Here is a 13,569-nt window from a genome sequence, read left to right on the forward strand (position 1 = left end):
TGTATGATATTTATATTTTTGGTGTAACTAACTATTGTCTGTTTTGTATCCAGTGGATGGCTGCCGGGATGGGACGGATACAGGGTCGACTGTGCAGCCTCGGGCGCAAAGCAGAGGAACGCTCCCTTTAGTGGCGGGCTGTGCCTCCTCCAATCGTTAGTCGGAATCACTGACGGCCGCGAGAGAAGGGGCGGGATCTCCCCTCTTGCGGCGACCGGATGTGACGTAATGCACCCGCACCGGAAGTGAGGCGGGCGGGCTAGGCGTCACTTCCAGTGGGACTAGCTTAAAGATGGAGCGCACGCGAAGGACGCCGTTAGCAGCTCCTCCTCGCTCTCCATCTTGTATTGTGGCAATCCTTCATTTTTGGTAAGCTCCTTTTGGAACATGGTAGAAAATGGCCTCTGCACCTGGGGATTTTTTACTTGTCCATCGTTGTATACTGACAGAAAATTGGGAATTAGTCTTGGACTCATCTTTTACTCTTATAATACAGGGAAATGGAAACGAATTGTTTGCTGGGGCTCTCTTTCCCTCCCTTTTTCTGGTTCCCCACTTTTTTTCTGCCCCTATTGTCTTGCCTCTTTCATAAGAGGCTAGGACTATATGGAAGCAGTTTTCTTTGACACCTTTGAAGTTGTAATTGGTTTATGATATATGAATGCCATATCTTTTCCCCTTTTCATATACAGTATACTGTGTGTGATATATTGGAGATGATTAATGATAACATGATGGGGCACTAAATGGGTGACATCTTGGGGCTGATCCCTTGATTGATTTTATATACATTTGAATTCTTAGAGTTGTTCGAGTACCAACTCCCCTACCTGCTGTGGGACAAGTCTGCATCACGCAAGCTGGTCCAGTCTGCACTATATGGCTGATTCTTGGGGAGATAGATGCTGTCCCCCATGATATACGGCTAAGACTACGATCCACTTATACGGGTGATCCATTTTACTGGAGTTCGATTAAATTGTTAAAATATGTGTGAAGTATGGTAATAAGCTGTTATAATATTTGAAGAAAAAGAATTGGAATTGTATAAGGCATGTGAGTGCCATTATTTGGTCATTATGTACTGCCTCATAACTTATTGTTGTGTTTCTTTATATTATTAAAGTATCGGAAGATGAATATATTGCCCTCATTCCTGATGAAGCAAGTTCTGTGCAATCAGTCTGAGAAACGCGGTGAATGAACGGGCGTCTGTTTGTTATTCATCCAATTTGATATGTACTGTATTTGTTATCACTCATGTCCTTATCATGTTGAATTTTAATATGTATTTTTTGTAATAAATTTTTGGATTTTATCACTCTTGCTTACCTCAATTACTTATATGCATCCATTCCTACAAAGTTCCATACTCCAATATGACAATGACTGGGTGCTGGGACCAGTCGGTCTGTCTTTGAAGTTTTTCACAAACATTTTGGGGGAGCAGTGCATATGGAGTAGTAGAAAAAAATATATTTGTCAATAGTTTTAGATTTTTTATAATTATTAACTATTTTAATTTTTATTATTACCTTTTATTTTTATTATTTATTTTCACATTGCTATTGGAGGTTTAGAAAGTGACTGGTGTCAGTAGGGCAGTAGACAGTGTCAGTAGAATTGCTGTTTTTATTTTTTTAGTTTCTAATATTTTTAAAAATTATAATTTTATTTTTTTAAATTTCTTTTTTAATACTTTCTTTTTACAGTGCCTCTAGGAGTGGTGCACTGGATAGCCTTAGCCGGGCACTTAGCAGTGTTAGTAGAGCAGTTAACCACTTTCCCACCGGAGGATTTTGCAGCTTAAAGACCAGACCCCTTTTTTCAATTTGGCACTTCGTGACTTTAACTGATAATTGCTCGGTCATGCAATGCTATACCTAAACGAAATTTACGTCCTTTTTTTCTCACAAACAGAGCTTTCTTTTGGTGGTATTTGATCGCCTCTGCGCTTTTTATTTTTTGCGATATTAATAAAAAAAGAGCGAAAATTTTGCAAAAAAATGACATTTTCAACTTTGTCTTTTAAAAAATATCCAATATACTCAATTTATGTCATTTTTTTTTGCCAAAATATATTTAGCTACATGTCTTTGACAAAAAAAAAAATCAATGAGCGTATTTTTATTGGTTTGCGCAAAAGTTATAGCGTCTACAAACTATGGTGTAAATAGTGAAATTTACGCAGCTTTAATTTCTGACTGCCAATCTCATTTCATGAAGTGCTAAAATGGCGGGGCAGTACAAAACCCCCCCAAACTACCACTTTTTGGAAAGTAGACATCCTAAGGAATGTCCTGACAGGCATGTTGAGCTCATTGAATATTTCATTTTTTTGTCACAGGTGTTTGAAAAATGACTAAAAAAAATTTTTTTTTTTTTTTTTTTTACACAAAGTTGTCATTGAAATGATATATTGCTCACACATGCCATGGGTATATGTGTAATTACACCCCAAAATATATTCTGCTGCTTCTCCTGAGTACAGGGATACCACATATGTGGGACTTTTTGGGAGCCTAGCTGTGTAGGGGTCCCCAAAAACAAATCACCACCATCAGAATTTCAAAGGGCGTACATTTTTCATTGCATTTTCTCACTACCTCTAACGGTTTAGGAGGCCCTGAAATGTCAAGATACCACAAAACCCCCCCAAATGACCCCATTTTGGAAAGTAGACACCCCAAGCTGTTTGCTGAGAGGCATGGTGAGTCCATGGAATATTTTATATTTTGCCACAAGTTTTGTGAAAATTACAATTTTTTTTTTTAATTTTTTTTTTTTACACAACGTTGTCACTAAAAGATAAATTTCTCACACATGACATGGGTATATGTGGAATGACACCCCAAAATACATTCTGCTGCTTCTCCTGAGTATGGGGATACCCCATGTGTGAGACTTTTTGGGAGCCTAGCTGTGTACAGGACCGCAAAAGCCAATCAACACTCTCAGGTTTTCTAATGGCGTAAATTGTTCATGTCATCTCTGCACTACCTGTCACAGTTTCGCAGGCCCTAAAATTCCAAGATAGCACAAAACCCCCCCAAATGACCCCATTTTGGAAAGTAGACACCCCAAGCTATTTGCTGAGAGGCATGGTGAGTCCATGGAATATTTTATATTTTGCCACAAGTTCCGGGAAATATATATATATTAAAAGTTGTCAGTAAATGACATATTGCTCACACATGCCATGGGTATATGTGAACTGACACCCCAAAATACATTCTGCTGCTTCTCCTGAGTACAGGGATACCCCATGTGTGAGACTTTTTTGCAGTCTAGCCGAGTACAGGACCCCGAAAACCAACCTCCACTTTCAGGCTTTCCAAGGGCGTAAATTGTTGATTTCACTCCTGACTACCTATCACAGTTTCGGAGGCCCTAAAATTCCAAGATAGCACAAAACCCCCCCAAATGACCCCATTTTGGAAAGTAGACACCCCAAGCTATTTGCTGAGAGGCATGGTGAGTCCATGGAATATTTTATATTTTGCCACAAGTTCCGGGAAATATATTATTATTATTTTTTTTTTGTTTTTTTTACACAAAGTTGTCAGTAAATGATATATTGCTCACACATGCCATGGGTATATGTGAAATGACACCCCAAAATACATTCTGCTGCTTCTCCTGAGTACAGGGATACCCCATGTGTGAGACTTTTTTGCCGTCTAGCCGAGTAGAGGACCCCGAAAACCAACCTCCACTTTCAGGCTTTCCAAGGGCGTAAATTGTTGATTTCACTCCTGACTACCTATCACAGTTTCGGAGGCCCTAAAATTCCAAGATAGCACAAAACCCCCCCAAATGACCCCATTTTGGAAAGTAGACACCCCAAGCTATTTGCTGAGAGGCATGGTGAGTCCATGGAATATTTTATATTTTGCCACAAGTTCCGGGAAATATATTATTATTATTTTTTTTTTGTTTTTTTTTACACAAAGTTGTCAGTAAATGATATATTGCTCACACATGCCATGGGTATATGTGAAATGACACCCCAAAATACATTCTGCTGCTTCTCCTGAGTACAGGGATACCCCATGTGTGAGACTTTTTTGCCGTCTAGCCGAGTACAGGACCCCGAAACCCAACCTCCACTTTCAGGCTTTCCAAGGGCGTAAATTGTTGATTTCACTCCTGACTACCTATCACAGTTTTGGAGGCCATGAAATGCCAAGACAGCACAACCCCCCCCCCCAAATGACCCCTTTTCGGAAAGTAGACAACCTGAGCTATTTGCAGAGAGGCATGTTGAGTATTTTGCAGATCTCACTTTTTGTCACAAAGCTTTGGAAATTGAAAAAAGAGGAAAAAAAATGCATTTTCCTGTTTTTTCTTCATTTTCCAAAAAAAATTAGAGCTGCAAAATACTCACCATGCCTCTCAGCAAATAGATTGGAGTGTCTACTTTGCAAAATGGGGTAATTTGGGGGGGTTTTGTGCCATCTTGGCTTTTTATGGACTTCAAAAGTGTGATAGGTAGTAAGGAGTGAGATCAACAATTTACGCCCTTGGAAAGCCAAAAGGTGCGCATTGGTTTTCCGGGTCCTGTACGCGGCTAGACTGGCAAAAAGTCTCACACATGGGGTATCATTGTACTCAGGAGAAGCAGCAGAATGTATTTTGGGGTGTCATTTCACATAAACCCATGGCATGTGTGAGCAATATATCATTTACTGACAACTTTGTGTAAAAAAAAATAAAAAAATAAAAAAAAAATTTTTTCCCGAAACTTGTGGCAAAATATAAACTATTCCATGGACTCACCATGCTTCTCAGCCAGTAGCTTGGAGTGTCTACTTTGCAAAATGGGGTCATTTGGGGGGGGGTTTTGTGCTATCTTGAAATTTCAGGGCCTCTGAAACTCTGACAGGTAGTCAGGGGTAAAATCAGCAATTTACGCCATTAGAAAACCTGAAGATGTGGACTGGTTGTCGGGGTCGCGTACACAGCTAGGCTCCCAAAAAGTCTCACACATGGGGTATCCCTGTACTCAGGAGAAGCAAAAGAATGTATTTTGGGGTGTCATTTCACATATTCCCATGGCATGCATGAGCAATATATCATTTAGTGACAACTTTCTGTAAAAAAACAACAACAAAAAAAATAATAATAATTTTCCCGAAACTTGTGGCAAAATATAAAATACTCCATGGACTCACCATGCCTCTCAGAAAAAAGCTTTGGGTGTCTACTTTTCAAAAAGGGGTCATTTGGGGGGTGTTTGAACTGTCCCGGCATTTTATGCTCAATCTTAGCCACACATCACCCACTCTTCTAACCACTTGAAAATCAAGCCTTTTCTGTGCCTTTTTGTTTACATGAAAAAATATTTTTTTTTTACTAGAAAATTACTTTGAACCCCCAAACATTATATATTTTTTTAAAGCAGAGGCCCTATAGAATAAAATGGTGGATGTTGCAAATTTTTTTGTCACACGGTATTTGCGCACAGATTTTCCAAACGCAATTTTTGCGAAAAAAATACATTTTTTTTTAATTTATTGCACAAATACACTATATAATTCCAATTTTTTTGGTAAAATTTAAAAGATGATCTTATGCCGAGTTCATAGACACCTAACATGACATGCTTTAAAAATTGCGCATGCCTGCGCAGCGGCAAAAAACATACGTACATTTTTAAAAACTTTTAAAGGTCTCTACAGGTTACCACGTTAGACTTACAGAGGAGGTCTACTGCAAGAATTACTGCACTCGATCTGGCGATCGCGGCGATACCTCACATGCATGCTGCAATTGCGGTTTACATATGACACTAGACCACCGCTTGCGTGCGCCATTGCGCGCAAGCACCGGGGGAAAGGGGGGGGGCTCAATTTATTTTTTTTTTTTCTTTTTTCTTTTGCTTTTTTATGTTATTTTGACACCTTTCCTTTCATTTTTTTTTTTTTAAATCATTTTTATTGTTATCACAGTGAATTTAAATATCCCCCATGATAGCAATCTGTGGTGACAGGTACTCTTTTTTAAAAAAAATTGGGGTCTTTTAGACTCTAGATCTCTCCTCTGACCTTAACACATCTGACCACACCAAAATTGGTGTGATAAAATACTTTACCAATTTCCCAATGGCCCTGCTTATTTCTGGCGAAACAGAAGTCATGAAATGCTCGTAGCCTCCGGCATCTTAGGCCATAGAGATGATTGGAGCCATTCTCATCTCCAATTAGCTCTATGGTTAGACAATTGAACCACCGGCTGCACTCTCGGGTTAACCGGTGGGACAGGAGAGCCCGAGAAAAACCACGGAAGGCTGCGGAAGGCGGCGGTGGGGGGGGGAGGCCCCTCCCACTGCATGTAAAAGCAGTCTAGCGGCCAATTACCTGCTAGGATTGCTTTTACATGTAAGCCGACCGCTGGCTGTAAAAAACGATACCAAGATGATGCCTAAATCTGCAGGCATCATCCTGGTATAACCACTCAAAGTCCAGCAACGTACCAGTACATTGCTGGTCCTTGTTTGGCATATAGGTTTTTTTTTTTTTCATGCAGCCTGTGGGCTGAACGGAAAAAAAGAGAACCTATCAGAAATCAGCACAGGAATAATGCGTAGTATTACTCATCATTAACCGCCCAAACAACCACCCACTGAATTTAATGATGGGTATACACGACACTATCCACGTATACCAAAATAGGATTTTAACTGCAGTGCTGAAATCAGAAAATCACCACAGCTGCTATCAGCAAAGGTATCCATATATGCTGAGCGCAAACACTGTTTGTGTCAGAATATATAAAATCAATGCGTGGTAGCCGACGAGTACCTGCTAGAGAAACAGGTCACAAAAGAATGAAAAAACAAAGGACATTAAAAAAAAGTACAGTAGGAAGAGTAGGACATATAAAATGACTGACACAACAAAAGTTTTTGGATTCTCATCATTAACCGCCCAAACAACCACCCACTGAATTTAATGATGGGTATACACGGCACTATCCACGTATACCAAAATAGGATTTTAACTGCAGTGCTGAAATCAGAAAATCACCACAGCTGCTATCAGCAAAGGTATCCATATATGCTGAGCGCAAACACTGTTTGTGTCAGAATATATAAAATCAATGCGTGGTAGCCGACGAGTACCTGCTAGAGAAACAGGTCACAAAAGAATGAAAAAACAAAGGACATTAAAAAAAAGTACAGTAGGAAGAGTAGGACATATAAAATGACTGACACAACAAAAGTTTTTGGATTCTCATCATTAACCGCCCAAACAACCACCCACTGAATTTAATGATGGGTATACACGGCGCTATCCACGTATACCAAAATAGGATTTTAACTGCAGTGCTGAAATCAGAAAATCACCACAGCTGCTATCAGCAAAGGTATCCATATATGCTGAGCGCAAACGCTGTTTGTGTCAGAATATATAAAATCAATGCGTGGTAGCCGACGAGTACCTGCAAGAGAAACATGTCACAAAAGAATGAAAAAACAAACTAAGGACATTGAAAAAAGTACAGTAGGAAGGAGAAGGACATATAAAATTACTGACACAACAACAGTTTTTGGATCCTTTTATTTTTCTAACTGTTTCTCGATTTGGGACTGCGATCTTCTGCGATCTTCTCTTCCAGCTTGGGTCTCTCAAAATGTCGATGGACATCCAACATCTTTCGAGACCCTGTGTTTGTGTGCCCTACACTGTGTCGTGCTGTACCCTACGCTAATACTCCACTAGTGTATGGTAGCGCTCAAAACATTCCCCGATGCAGAGACCAGGTTGGTCAGGACATTTGGGACAATAATAACGGGTGTCACGCCTAAATCCGCGCCTGCTACAGACACGACATCTTTTTTGGGGGTATCTTTGGGTAGGGGTACTCGGGAGGACATAAGGAAAATGCCTCTCATGCAGCCGGCTCACTGCATCTGGAAGGGGAAGTTGGGCAGGCATGCCTCCTGGGTACAGGTAGGCAAGGATGATCTCTTCCTGGAATTCCCGGAAAGATCCAGTTCGTCCTGACGCCCTGTATAGGACAAAGGCGTTCAGCATAGCCAATTGGTAAAGGTAAACAGACACTTTTTTGTACCAGCGTCTGGCTTTACGGGCAACTAAATACGGCACCAAAAGCTGGTCGTTAAGGTCCACCCCTCCCATGTTAAGGTTATATTCGTGGACACAGAGGGGTTTCTCCACAACGCCAGTTGCCGTAGTGATTTGGATCGTCGTGTCTGCGTGAAGGGAGGACAGAACATAAACATCCCGTGTATCCTTCCACTTCACCGCAAGCAATTTGTCCGTTTTCAAGCAGGCTCTCGCCCCCCGACTAAGACGGGAATTTACAAGCCGTTGGGGGAAGCCCCGGCGATTAGGTCGCACGGTGCCACATGCGCCAATTTGTAAATCGAGAAGGTGACTAAATAGTGGCACGCTTGTATAAAAGTTGTCCACGTACAAATGGTACCCCTTTCCGGATAAGGGTGACACCAAGTCCCAAACGATCTTACCGCTGCTCCCTATGTAGTCTGGGCAGTTGGGGGGCTCCACACAGCTATCTTTTCCCTCATAGACCCGGAAACTAACTGTATAGCCTGTGGCCCTGTCACACAATTTATACAGTTTGACCCCGTACTTGGCACGCTTGCTGGGGAGGTACTGTTTCATAGCAAGGCGGCCAGTAAATTTAATCAGGGACTTGTCAACGCAGACAACTTGTTCGGGGGTAAACAAGGCTGCAAACCGCTGATTGAAGTGGTCTATGAGGGGCCGAATTTTGTGGAGCCGATCGTATTCAGGGTCTCCCCGAGGACGACAGATTTCATTGTCGCTGAAATGCATGAATCGCAGAATTTGCTCGTATCTCCCCCTGGACATGGAGGCAGAGTACATGCGCATATGGTGAACTGGGCTAGTGGACCAATATAGCCGCAATTCACTCTGTTTAGTTATGCCCATGTGGAGGGAAAGGCCCAGAAAGATCTTAAATTCGGAAACCGTTATAGGTTTCCAGCCGAATTGTCTGGCAAGGTGTGAATTTGGGTTGGCGGCGATGAACTGTTGTGCATATAAATTTGATTGATCCACAATCGATCTGTAAAGATCTTCCGTGAAGAACAGCTCATAAAAGTTTAGGGGCGTAAAACCAGCTGTCTCCACGTGCATTCCAGGTTGGGCGGTGAATGGGGGAAGTACTGGCGCTGTAGTATCGGTGGGTTGCCAATTAGGATATGCCAGCGCATCAGGGAGGGCACTATGGGCTCTACGGGCCTGTCTACGAATACGCGGTGGCTGCGGGCCACTACTTGTGCTAGCCACCGCACCAGCTTCAACTGCACTTAGGGGACTCCCCACGTCACCAGGTCTTACTGCAGTGCTGGTTGTACTAGGTCCAGGTTGTACTAGGCCGCTGGCGCTTGCCAGGTCGCCAGAAAAATGAGCGGCACTAGTACCCACACTCTGCTCCATACGAGCACCCTGCGATTCCTGCATCTCAACAACTTCAGAATGGGGTCGGGTACGCCTGGGTCTAACAGGGACCCATCTGTCGTCGGAGCTATCTGTCAGGGAGCCGCTGCCGTCATCAGGTTCATATACTGACACTAATTCGGTCATTGTAGCTTCCCCTTCGCTATCAGATGACTCGGTCAGCATAAAACTGATAAGCTCTTCATCTCTGTACGAACGTTTGGTCATTTTGGTAACTAAATTTACCCGTACAGTGATGCGACTCACAGGTAATAAAAGCACCTGGTTGTCGAAGATTATTTCAAGCGCTACCAAAAAAACTGCTAATGCTAGCAGGGATCAGGCCTGACTCTGCTAACACAGCGGTTTTGTGTCTTGTGTTTTTTTGCAAGTGACAGTAATCTATTGATTACTACACTTGCCTGGGTGAAAGGGTTAAACGCAGGTGCTGGCCGGAATCAGTGCTGATCGTGCAAACACCGCGTTTTGGGAACCCTAAACTATGGGGGCGCTAGTATAGTTCTGATCAGATCAGATATTGATCTGTTCAAACACTATACTAGAAATGGAAGTGTATGTGCGTGCGTGCGTGTGTGGTAATCAAGGGGTTACTTCTAAACTATGCGCTGGGGATCTGGGGGGGGGGGGGTGGCGGGGACCCTAAACCTCCTTTGGGAAAGAAACTAGCTAGCTAGCGCAACCTCAAGTCACAATGACACTAATACAAAATACAGTAAAAACAGTATATTATGTGTGTATTAGTGCTAATGTGACAGAGGGTGTAGGGGTTAACGGGATGTGATCAGGGGGGGATCAGGGGTTTAAATCTTTATTGGAAGGGGCTGGCGGGTATCCTAAGGATAAAAGGAACGGTGGCAAGCGCTAAACCTGGTCACAAGTCACACTTATACGGGTATATAGAAAATGCTATATACTGTATACGGTGTGTGTTATGGCAGGGGGTGTAGGGGTGATCAGGGGGGGATCAGGGGATTAAATCTTTATTGGGCGGGTGGCGGGGACCCTAAACCTCCTTGGGACAGAAACTTAGTCGCCTGCGCTAATTCTGATCACAATGACACTAATACAAAAATACAAAAACACTGTATATTACGTTTGTATTAGTGCTGATGTGACAGAGGGTGTAGGGGTTAACTAGCGGTGATCAGGAGGGGATCAGGGGGGATCAGGGGCTTAAATCTTTATTAGGGGGGGTGGTGGGTAATTCAAGTGGAAAAAGGGGGGTCGCAAGCGCTAGACCTGACCACAAATCACACTTATACGGGTATATAGCAAAATGCTATATACTGTATACGGTGTGTGTTATGGCAGGGGGTGTAGGGGTGATCAGGGGGGGGTCAGGGGCTTAAATCTTTATTGGGCGGGTGGCGGGGACCCTAAACCTTCTTGGGACAGAAACTTAGTCGCCTGCGCTAATTCTGATCACAATGACACTAATACAAATATACAATAACACCGTATATTGCGTTTGTATTAGTGCTGATGTGACAGAGGGTGTAGGGGTTAACTAGCGGTGATCAGGGGGGGGTCAGGGGAGATCAGGGGCTCAAATCTTTATTAGGGGGGGGTGGGGGGTAATTCAAGTGGAAAAGGGGGGGTCGCAAGTGCTACACCTGTTCACAAATCACACTTATACAGGTATATAGGTAACTGCTATATGCTGTATATAGTGTGTGTTGTGTCAGGTGCTGTAGGGGTTAATCGGGGGGGCGATCGGGGGTGAAATGTGCCTATCTAACTGTGTGTGGGTGTGCTTGGTGCAGTACTCACAGTAAGATGTGCTCTCCTCTCACGCTGGATCCAAAAAGACCGTTGTGGGGGCAGGGCACATCTCCTCTAAGCCTGTGTTTACATTTCACAGGCTTAGAGGATGATCTGATTGGGCAGGACCGATCAACAGGTCCAGGCCAAAAATCATTGGCCTGGACCTGATGACTGATCGGTTCTGAACCCAATCGAGCCATCGGTGTCGGCGGGCACGCGCGGGAGCGCGCACAGGACCGGCAGGAAGTAGCGACGTAGACCTACATCACTCTGCCTGGCCGGGGCCGACTGCCGCAGTAAATATACTGTGCGCAGTCGGCAAGTGGTTAATGGTGTCAGTAAATTAATTTTTTCATTTAAGTTTTTCTACAAATGTATTTTTTCTTTTAAATTTCAATTTTATTATTCATTTTTTTTATGTTTTTTTTATAGTGCTTCTTAAAGGGCAGTGGATCATGTTAGTAGGGCAGTGGACAGTGTAAGTAATTTTTTAATTGTTATTTAATTGTTTTATTTATAATACAAATGTATTTTTTTTACATTTCATTTTTTTGTTAGGGATGTGGATCATGTCATTAGGGCAGTGGACATTGTTAGTTGTTCTTTCATTTTATGTTATTTTTTCTATAATTTTTTTTTCTTACAATCTAATTTATTTTATAGTTACATTTTGTATTTGTTGCATTTTTAACCACTTTACCACCGGAGGATTTTGCTGTCTTACGTCCAGGCCACTTTTTGTGATTCGGCACTGTGTAATTTTAACTGACAATTGCGCGGTCATGCAATGCCGTACCCAAACGAAATTTAGGTCCTTTTTTTCCCACAAACAGAGCTTTCTTTTGGTGGTATTTGATCATCTGTGCAATTTTTACTTTTTGCGCTATAAACAAAAAAAGAGCGAAAATTTTGAAAAAATAACAATATCTTTTACATTTTTTTTATATGAAATTCCCCCCAAAAAATGTAAAAATCAAAATTTTTTATCATTTTTGGCAAATTTGTTTTCTGCTACCTATGTTTGGTAAAAAAAAATCACAATAAGAGGATTTTGATTGGTTTGCGCAAAATTTATTGCGTTTACTAACTAAGGGAAAGATTTCTGTCATTTTTGGTGTTTTTTTTTTAACGAGTAATGGCGGCGATCTGCGACTTTTTTTTTTTTTTTTGCAGGACTGTGACATTGCGGCGGACAGATCTGGCCCTTGACTGACATTTTTGGCACTGGGGGTACCAGTGACATTACTACAGTAATCAGTGCTATAAATATGCACTGTTACTGTAAAAATGACACTGGCAGGGAAGGGGTTAATTTTATTGGAGAGGGAGGGGTTAATGTATGCCTGGTGCTTACTAACGTGTGTGGGGGGAGGTGACTGAGTGACACAGGCACAGATCGCAGGTTCAGCTATGCTGAACCCTGCAATCTGACCCTGCCTGTCACTTAGGAGATCCGCCCGCTTTGTTTACACAAGTGGGCGGATCTCCACACTCGATTCCCTGATGATCAGGGAAGAGCGGCGGTGATCACCGCCGCTCCTCCCCTGGCCCGACTCCCGCTGTGACTGAACACAAGGGGAGGAGTCCAGCGACGTAGGTCTACGTCGCTGGACGATAACGAGTCACATTGCTGCAGCAGCAGCAATGTGAGCGTACGTAAAGTGGTTAAAAAATGCTTTTAGGGGCATTGGATGGTGCCAGTAAGGTAATCATCAGAGTCAGTAGAGTAATGGACAGTGTCAATTTTTTTTTTTTTTTTAATAATTGGTCAGTTGAACAATGCCTTTCTCAAAAGTTTTATATTTTTATTTTATTCTTTTAATTTTTTACAATCTTATTTTACATTTTTTTTACAATGTCAGGAAGGGGTTGGTGTCAATTGGGCAGTGGACAGTGACAGTAAAATTTTGTTATTATTATTTTTTTTTTTTTTTATATTTTATAAAAAATATGTTGTTTTGTTTTTATGATTTTTTTCCCGCAGTGCGCCTGAGAGGGGCACAGTGGATGGTCTCAGTGGAGCAGTGATAGTAAACCAGTTAATTGTGTCAGTGTTTTTTTTTGTTGTTGTTGTTTTTTTTTTTTTTTTTTTTTCAATTTATTTTTCTCTATAAATGTATTTTTTTTGTTTTAAAATGTTATATTTTTAATTATTTTAAAATGTATTTTTACATTTTTTTCACAGTCCTTTTTTTCATAATATCTTTTACAAGTCTATTTTGGGAGATTGGACAGTGTCAGTAGTTTTATTTTTTTAATTTTATTATTTTTTACATTTTTATTATTATTATTTTTTTTTACATTGATTTTTTTGTATGAACAATGTCAGTAT

The sequence above is a fragment of the Pelophylax lessonae genome (genome assembly GCF_965119305.1).
Source record: "Pelophylax lessonae genome assembly, chromosome: 5".
Classification (NCBI taxonomy): domain Eukaryota; kingdom Metazoa; phylum Chordata; class Amphibia; order Anura; family Ranidae; genus Pelophylax; species Pelophylax lessonae.